We start from the raw sequence: 8,609 nt of genomic DNA, 5'->3' as shown, positions 1-8,609 counted from the left end.
CCCTTGCCCTGGCCACTGGTGCTCCTTTTTGTGAATCTTCTGATTCACTGGAAAGACTCAGAGATCTCGGGTCGTCGTCATCACTCATCCTTTCTTCTGCCTCCTCCCCCTCGCTCTCTGTTTCCTCCCTTGCCCTCGCCTCTGCTCCTGAACCCCTGACACCTGGACATTTCCTTTGAAATGTAAAAATCCCCCCAGATGGGCAAGTTGGGCCCCAAAAAAGAGAACATGTCCTGGGATTTCCGGACATATGGGAACCCTACACATGACCTGCTGCTAGCAGAAAGCCAGTGTGCAATGAGTTGCAGACCAGAGTGTCATGTGACTGCTGTAGCACCAGCATGTGTTAAGCTCTGAGTGTGAACTGGTTTTCAGCAATCTATTCCAGAGGTCCAGTTATATTAAACTGCAGTGCCATTCAGTCAATCCACACAGGGTCGAGCAGTCACACACAACTCCATTATAACAGGGTGATGTGGATAGAAGTCACCATATACTGAGCAATTTATTAACTCTTTTCTTCAAGATATTGGCAACCCTAAACGGGAATGGGCACAGAACATGGTTGTTACTCTTCCTTTCCCATGTTTAGAACACAGGTTTAATGGAGGTAGGAGCAAGTGAGATTTATAGAAAGCCAAATGATTCTGAAAAACAGAATGTCCCTGACATTAGTGGATATATATAACATGTAGCCAGAAACATGAGATCTTCTGTACTTGTGAAAGGATAACAGCACTACCGACTTTTTTCTCACAAGGTTTCTGGGCCTGTACCAACTTCAAAAAGGGTAGAAATTCAGCAGCTGAAATTCATATAGGTATGAGGAAAGGCTTCATGTGCTGAAGTTCTGCTTCGTTCTTCAAAGCCCTGCAATAAAAGAAAAAGTTGGCAATCCTAATTCACAGAAAGAACAGGTGGTTCACAACGTCCTTTGCTCAAATACTTTTCCAATAGCAGATAGCTTGGTTTGGCTGGGTTTTTCAGTGATACTGCACACAGCAATAATCCAGTCTGATCTTATGTTTCGTACTATCTTGTAAATATGCAAAAATTCAGAACAAGTCTGCAAAACTGGCACCTAACGTTCTGGTCAATCAAGTCAAAGTTGAGTCTGACATTTTTGGCGCATGCACCAATCCAGCAGGGTGCCATTTTACAAGTGAGCGATCCATCTTATTTTCATTCTTTGAATGCCATCCTCTAGTCAGCAAGCACTATTTTATTGTTTGGAATACAGGTCTGCTCCGAACAGATGGAGCAAATGAAACACCGTGGCCTGCATCCTCCTTTGATTTGACTTTAATCAGCACAGATTTAACAAGCGCACTTTGGGAACAGAAACGGTTGTTTTAATTCGGTTTCGAGCTCGCGCTGCTCCGATCTGTTCACCTGTTCGGGTAGCATTCTGCAGAATTGAGCATTGCATGCAAGAATGTCCTACAATTGCCTCATAGATGCTAATTACTAAACTTCCCAGGATGCCTAGCTCGCCTGTATCCCAAGACTCTTTCAGAGCTTCTAATCATTAGAATTCCCTCGGTCTCTTACTCCACTCCTTGCAAGCCATCTGGTCTCTCTGAACTGCAGCTGGAGCCAGTCCTCTTCCCACCAGTCACACCTGATCTTTTGACACACACACCTGAAACAACCGTAGCTCTATCTATGATGCATCGTAACCTTCAATAATGAGCTGGGCTTTTCCAAGCGCCTCTGCTGCTGATGGAGAAAGAATGAAGGCAGTGAGGGAGCTGCTTGTTTTAGGCCCCCTTAAGTCTGGAATGGAAGTGGGGGGAATGAGGAAGAACAAGGAGGAGGGACTCCATTCCCAATAATAACCTTTAAGGAAGCAGCTGGGGGGGGACCTCTGCATGCTTAGAACTGCTTGTGGGAAGAAGCAATTCACATATTTTTGTGTCAGTCTTTCAGAGGCTGCTCCCTTTTATGCTGGCTCATGGGATACTTTGACTGACATCCGCCTTCTCCTCCCACACAGCACAAACTGATAGAGGCATCAAAAGGTTACCAGGAGCAGGAGAAGAGGAAGGGCCGAGTGGTTTTCCAATAGCCTCAGATGATGGTATTCAGAGGGAGGGTGGCTTAATGAAAGTAGGAGGAGAAATGGATGGGAGAGAGGAGACAGAGACAGCAGATCTCCCTTCCTTTAGTTTTCCACCGAGCTTTTGATTGATGGTCCTCACAACGCAGCTGCTTTTGTCTCTATTTTTGTTTCTTTAGGCTCATCCACACTTTTGCCTAACCCATATTTTTGATCGTGGTGCGTACAGATCAATTCTCCCAGGTCCAAGAGCTTTTCTTGTTGTTCCACAGCTGTACCCTCCCACTGAATTGAGTTTATGACATCATCACGTAGCCAAATCTGTCTCTGTGGCATCACCATCCTGTTGTTCCACAGACCGGAAGTCATTGACTGGCTGGGACACAAATAAGCTCTTCATTTAATAAATGATGCTGAGGAAGCTTCTTATCAGGTGGCAAACAGTGCTTGATGTAGAACAAAATAGGCAAGCTAGCTGTGGTTATTTTACTTTAAAGCAACGGTAAGTTCAAGTATTTGCAGCCTGTTACACCAACTGCTCTCATATATCAGCTGCTTTTGCTGCCCTTTAGGGGATGCTGAGAGTGCCTTTTGTCTCACGATGATTCTGAAAAATATAGATTTTGAATACAACGTGCCCTCCTTGCTATCTGCGTATCTTTGACCATTATCATATACCAAATAGTTTGGGGCTTTTATTACACTCAGTCATGATGGTAAAATCCCAGAGGGTCCCCTGGTAGTTTTTTCCACCAAGTCCAGACAGTGCCCTTTTTGCACAGCTGTTAAAGACAAATGCAGCAGCAGTTACCTGCTACATCTGACAATGCTCCGCTACCACTAGAGGACTGTGGCCGTAACTTTTTCTCTTGGCAGTTGTCCAGTGATGCCAAAATCAATGAAATAGCAAAAACCTGTCAGCTGCCTCACACAAAAAGGTGTATTTGCAACCTGCAGTGTATCCAGTTCTTAAACATAAGACCATTGCAGCAGTGTGCAAGTACATTTTAACGCACAGAAACATTATGCATGTGTATGAATTCTTCTTTTCCAACAATGGGAAAGATCCTGTATGGCAAAGGTTTCATTCAAGTACCTGTACATCTGTTGACATTACATACAATAAAAGAATATGGAGGAGATGAGAGATAGCAGTCAAAGTGATTCTATGCAGGATGGTTGTTTTAAAACTGAAGTGCTATCTCCACACTCAAGTTCTCTAGCAAAGCTATAGATGGGGGGGAAATACTTTGTTCCCGTGGCACTCAGTCAAGCATGGGAGATCAGGAATTACAAACACTTTATTCCAGTCCTGGGTATTTGTTCTGGTCGCTGCATTGAACCTCTAAAAATATTTCTTTCAGCGATGAAAGCTCTTTTCCTGATACTAATGCACAGCGTGTAGCTAATTTACTTCATAGAAAACAGTCTATCAGCTAATCGTGGCTACACTTAACCCTAACATGCTTCTTCAGATGCTGCTAACCTGATACAGATTAATCGTGCAGCCTATACATGCCTTGCTCAGAAGTAAGCCCCATGGAGTTCAGTTGGGCTTACTTCCAGGTAAGGGACAGGGTGCATGCACAGCACACATTTAAAGGACATGGGTTCCCCAAAGAACCCTGGGAACTGTTGATAGTTCAGGGTGCTGGGTGCTGTAGCTCTGTGGTGGCATAAGCTCCAAAAACCAGGGTTCTTTGGAGGAAGCAATATGCTTTAAAATTACAGTGTATACACAGCCGATAAACAAGTCCTCCAGCACCACGGATTAGGTTCATCCTTCCAGAAAGGAGCAGAGCCACCATAAAATCAAATCCCCCCAGACCTAAGGGGATAGCATGTGACCCAGAAGGAGAGCATGATTCATGGTATATAAAGCCACAAGTGCTGTTTAAAGCCATGAGTTGGGCTTGATCCAAAGCAAGTTAGTCATGCTTAGGAGTCCCACTGAAATCAACATGAAAAATAAATTAGTCACCTTCATGCTTCACCTCAGGTGGATAACGGGAGGGTAGTACAGTGGTACCTCGGGTTAAGAACTTAATTTGTTCCTTCTGCCAAGATTGTCTAGGCGTGCATGCACTTTCTCTGTCTCTGTCTCTGTCTCTGTCTCTGTCTCTGTCTCTGTCTGTCTCTGTCTCTGTCTCTCTCTCACACACAGTCATAAAGTAGAGTGGTACCTCGGGTTAAGTACTTAATTCATTCCGGAGGTCCGTTCTTAACTTGAAACTGTTCTTAACCTGAAGCACCACTTTAGCTAATGGGGCCTCCCGCTGCCGCCGTGTCACCAGAGCACGATTTCTGTTCTCATCCTGAAGCAAAGTTCTTAACCTGAGGTACTATTTCTGGGTTAGCGGAGTCTGTACCCTGAAGCGTCTGTAACCTGAAGCGTATGTAACCTGAGGTACCACTGTAGTAGTAATGTCATTGTAATGACAATGATGATTATAAAATTGTTAATGTACTTCCACAACATACAGAAAGCTGACACTTGACACATAGGCAGTTAAAAAAATATCCTGGTTACTTGTAAAATAGAATCTGAAAACAGAACACTTCTACCTCTGCATCTCAGAATTCAGGAGATTCCTCTAGCACATATTAATTCAAGGCACAGACAGAAGGGAATCCGGAGACTATGGGACTTTATAACAACAACAACAACAACAATAATAATAATTTATTATTTACACCCTGCCCATCTGGCTGGGTTTCCCCAGCCACTCTGGACGGCTCCCAACAGAATATTCATGATAAAAATAAAAAAGCAATAAAACATCAAACATTAAAAACTTCCCTAAAGAGGGTTGCCTTCAGATGTCTTTTGAAAGTCATATAGTTGTTTATTTCTTTGACATCTGATGGGAGGGTGTTCCACAGGGCGGGTGCCACCACTGAGAAGGCGCCCTGCTTGGTTCCCCTTTGCACATGAAGAAGTCGGGGACGGGCATGGTGGCAGGGGGGAGAGTGTGTGTTTTTCTTTCACTTTTCAGATGGAAAAATATTTCCATAACTTACTTCTTTCAGAAGACTTTCGTTCGTGTTTCATTAATTCAGATTTAGTCCAGTGTGTGTGTGTGTGTTTTAAGTCAGTTAGGAAAAAGCTGGGGGAAAGCCCCTCTCACTCCCCCCCCCAAAGGATAGGCTGAACCCTGTTGGTGGTGTAAAAGAGCCCACATCTCAGCAAGGGCCCCTGCAGCAAAGGGGCTCTTGCTGGGGAGGGCTTTTTCCATGTACATCCGTGGTAACAGTGAATACAGAATGCAGTGCAAACCATTAAGCTTCAAGGAAAATAAATCTGAAGGAAAATACAGTGGTACCTCTGGTTGCGAATGGGATCCATTCCGGAGGTCCAACCGGATCCCGAGGTTTCTGCAACCCGAGGATTACTCTTCTGTGCATGCGCACAGCAGTAGACCATTTCTGCACATGCATGCACAGTGAAACCCAGTCTGATACTTCTGGGTTTGCCGCTTTCGTAACGTGAAGTTTACATAACCAGAGGGCTACGTAAGCCGAGGTGCTACTGTAAACCCAAAAGACAAATCTGAAATACTTCTTTAAAAATTCAGAATCATTTCAACAGGATTAATTTTCATTCGTGTTTCTTAAATAGAAACTGAATGCAGAAAATACCTCCCCCCCGGAAGTCATTTGTTTCCACATGAGCAGGGCCTCTCGCTCTATCATAGATCCAATGCTCTTAATTCCTTTGGCAGTGGTGGGAGAAGACAATATCTTAGCTCATGTGTGAACTCCAACCCAAAGACCCGAGTCTAACAGCACTCTTTGCAGCTTCATCCATGAGGAAAGCAGCAGTAGGACAAAGAAAGAAAAACATGAATAAGTTCCATGGGAACGTATATTCCACCTGTGCTGTCCTCATCCTAACGGCCTGGGTCTGCCTTACACTGCCCCAGGCTTATAATCTGCAAATGTGTCAATTGGCTTGCATGGTCCAGAACACAAGGATTCCATTCTGACAGGCAAATAATCACATGATGGGGGATCTCATTGATGATGGGCCCTCATATTTATTTAAAGTGACACCCTCAAAATCAGGATTTTGAAACATCCATGATGAATGAGCATCCAGAGGCACATATTTTAACGTTAATAGGGGATGTTGGAAATGGCCTACAGTTTAACTTTGGGATTTCTGAAATCTTCAGTATTTCTCCCTATTATTTTTTTAAAAATATATATTGAAAAATGCTTTTAAACCACCCCAGAAAGAAACACTTAAAAGAGGTAATGATCATTACCATGCTTCTATGTTGATATAAAGCTATTAAAATCAACGTTGAAAGAGCAAAGCATCAAAACAGAGCAATAATATAGGTGAATCAAGTCCAGTGCATTTTAATAAGTGACAGTAATGTTACAGCACTAATAGTGGCACTCTGTGTGGGGTCAGGATAGTCATTCCAGTGCCAGAGGCCAATGGTAATATGCGGTGCTGGTGTGAAAATTCCCTAAGTAATTGGGGCACCCATGTGTCAGATTATAGTGAGTCAAACCATTGGTTCATCTAGTTCAGTACTGCTTACAGTGTCTGAAGATCTGACAACCAGCCTTTCATTACCAGCTGTAGGGCAGGTGGGTGTGACTTGAGAAAAATGTCCTCATGAGCCAAGAGGCCTAGTGTGCCTAATTCAAAATCTGATGACATGGATGTGGGGCCCCTCAATTTTCAGAGGGCGGAGGAGACCAATGGCCGAGCTGAGTGTGACGTGATTCAGTGGCTGGTTCCTCCTGAGCACGAGAGAGGAAGCCAAGCTTCGCCAGGCTCTGTGCTTGGCCTCCTCCCAACGATGCAATGTCACATTGCAACACGCACCACCGCATGACTTCATATGAATGTGACATGTACAGGGCACATGACATGTGTGCTGTGCGTCAGACCCCCTCCCCAATATTGGGCGCAAGACAGCACCTCTGTAGTCAGCCAATGAGCCAAGGCCCTTCCCCAATAATTACCAGCATCTTGGGACCTACTGTGATGTACCACCACAAGATGCTTCTTTCTGCAGACAGCACATGGGGAGGGGGACAGCACATTTCAATCAGAGTGCAAGATATGTTAGGTAAATCTTTGACACCAGTTATTTTCCTGGACAGCCCTATCACACCAGAGGAAACAGAGACGGTACTCAAAAACCTGAAACCACACAAAGCCCCAGCCCCAGATGGCTATACAGCAGATTTCTGCAAAAAAATTTGAAGAACCTCTGATGTAAGGACATGACCCATCTATTTAACAACTTCATAAAAGGGGCCCCATCCCCCAAACCTGGATCTCTTCCAAAATAGTCTCTATCCCAAAACCACTCAAAGATAGCCTCAAAATAGAATCATACCACTCAATCTCATTGGTAAACCAAGATTACAAGATATTCACATCAATCCTGGCTAACCACCTAAAAATCTTCCTACACAAACTAATTGCCCTAGACCAGGTAGGCTTTGTCCCTGGTCACAACGTAACAGACCCCAGTAGGAATCTACTGAATCTGATAGAACACAGCACAACGACCAAACTCCCACAAGCGATCATGTCCCTAGACGTCCTTAAAGACTTTGATTGCTTAGAATGGAAATATCTATTGGCAGTATGAACTAACATTAAATTTGGCCCCAACTTCCTACAAACCCTCAAACAAATTTACACCCAAGCCTCAGCAAAATGCAGAATTAAAAATATGGAATCCAAAGAGGCACAAAACAAGGTTGCCCACTGTCTCCCGTTCTATTCATCTTGGCCCTTGAACCCTAGCAATCTGACTCCGAGCTTCCACCTGATATCAAGGGTGTGGAAATAAAAGGTAAAACCTACAGACTAGGTAAAACCTACAAACAAGATGAAGCAATGGGTCCACTTGGAGAGAGACACCATTGAAAACATCCCCACAACAGCATACCCGTTTCTCCAAAACAAACTAAAGAAAATCCCCACAACACAAGAGATATGCAAAATAACTAAATAGGTATTAGAACTCACCCCAGAACTGGCCCTACTGAACATGTTCCAACATCATAATGACCACTCACATTATACAGAGCTTATAACCCACCTACTCTCAGCAGCCAGAAGCCTCATAGCCAGACACTGGAGAGACCTGTCAGGGGTAAGCATGGACCAATGGCATCCAATTGTATGGGAAAGAGCCCAGTACGTTTCCGAGCACAATTCAAAGTGTTGGTGCTGACTTTTAAAGCCCTAAACGGCCTCGATCCAGTATACCTGAAGGAGCGTCTCCACCCCCATCATTCTGCCCGGACGCTGAGGTCCAGCGCCCTGGGCCTTCTGGCGGTTCCCTCATTGCGAGAAGCAAAGCTACAGGGAACCAGGCAGAGGGCCTTCTCGGTAGTGGCGCCCGCCCTGTGGAACGCCCTTCCAGCAGATGTCAAAGCGATAAACAACTACCTGACATTCAGAAGACATCTTAAGGCAGCCCTGTTCAGGGAAGTTTTTAACGTGTGATATTTTATTGTATTTTTGGTTTCTATGGAAGCCGCCCAGAGTGGCTGGGGAGGCCCAGCCAGA

At 44.5% G+C, this 8,609-nt stretch overlaps 1 long non-coding RNA gene across 1 annotated transcript in view; it reads right to left on the bottom strand.

Moving 5' to 3' along the window:
* Nucleotides 1–621: 621 nt before the first annotated feature.
* The window catches only part of LOC309538517, a 28,195-nt gene continuing 20,207 nt past the window's right edge, over nucleotides 622–8,609 (bottom strand). Inside the window, exon 3 of the long non-coding RNA XR_014222262.1 lies at nucleotides 622–870. This is a non-coding gene — a long non-coding RNA (uncharacterized lncRNA). The remainder of the gene's footprint in view (nucleotides 871–8,609) is intronic.

Source organism: Podarcis vaucheri (genome assembly GCF_965113315.1).
Source record: "Podarcis vaucheri genome assembly, chromosome: 8".
In the NCBI taxonomy this organism is placed as follows: domain Eukaryota; kingdom Metazoa; phylum Chordata; class Lepidosauria; order Squamata; family Lacertidae; genus Podarcis; species Podarcis vaucheri.
This window is presented reverse-complemented; position numbering and strand designations above follow the sequence as displayed.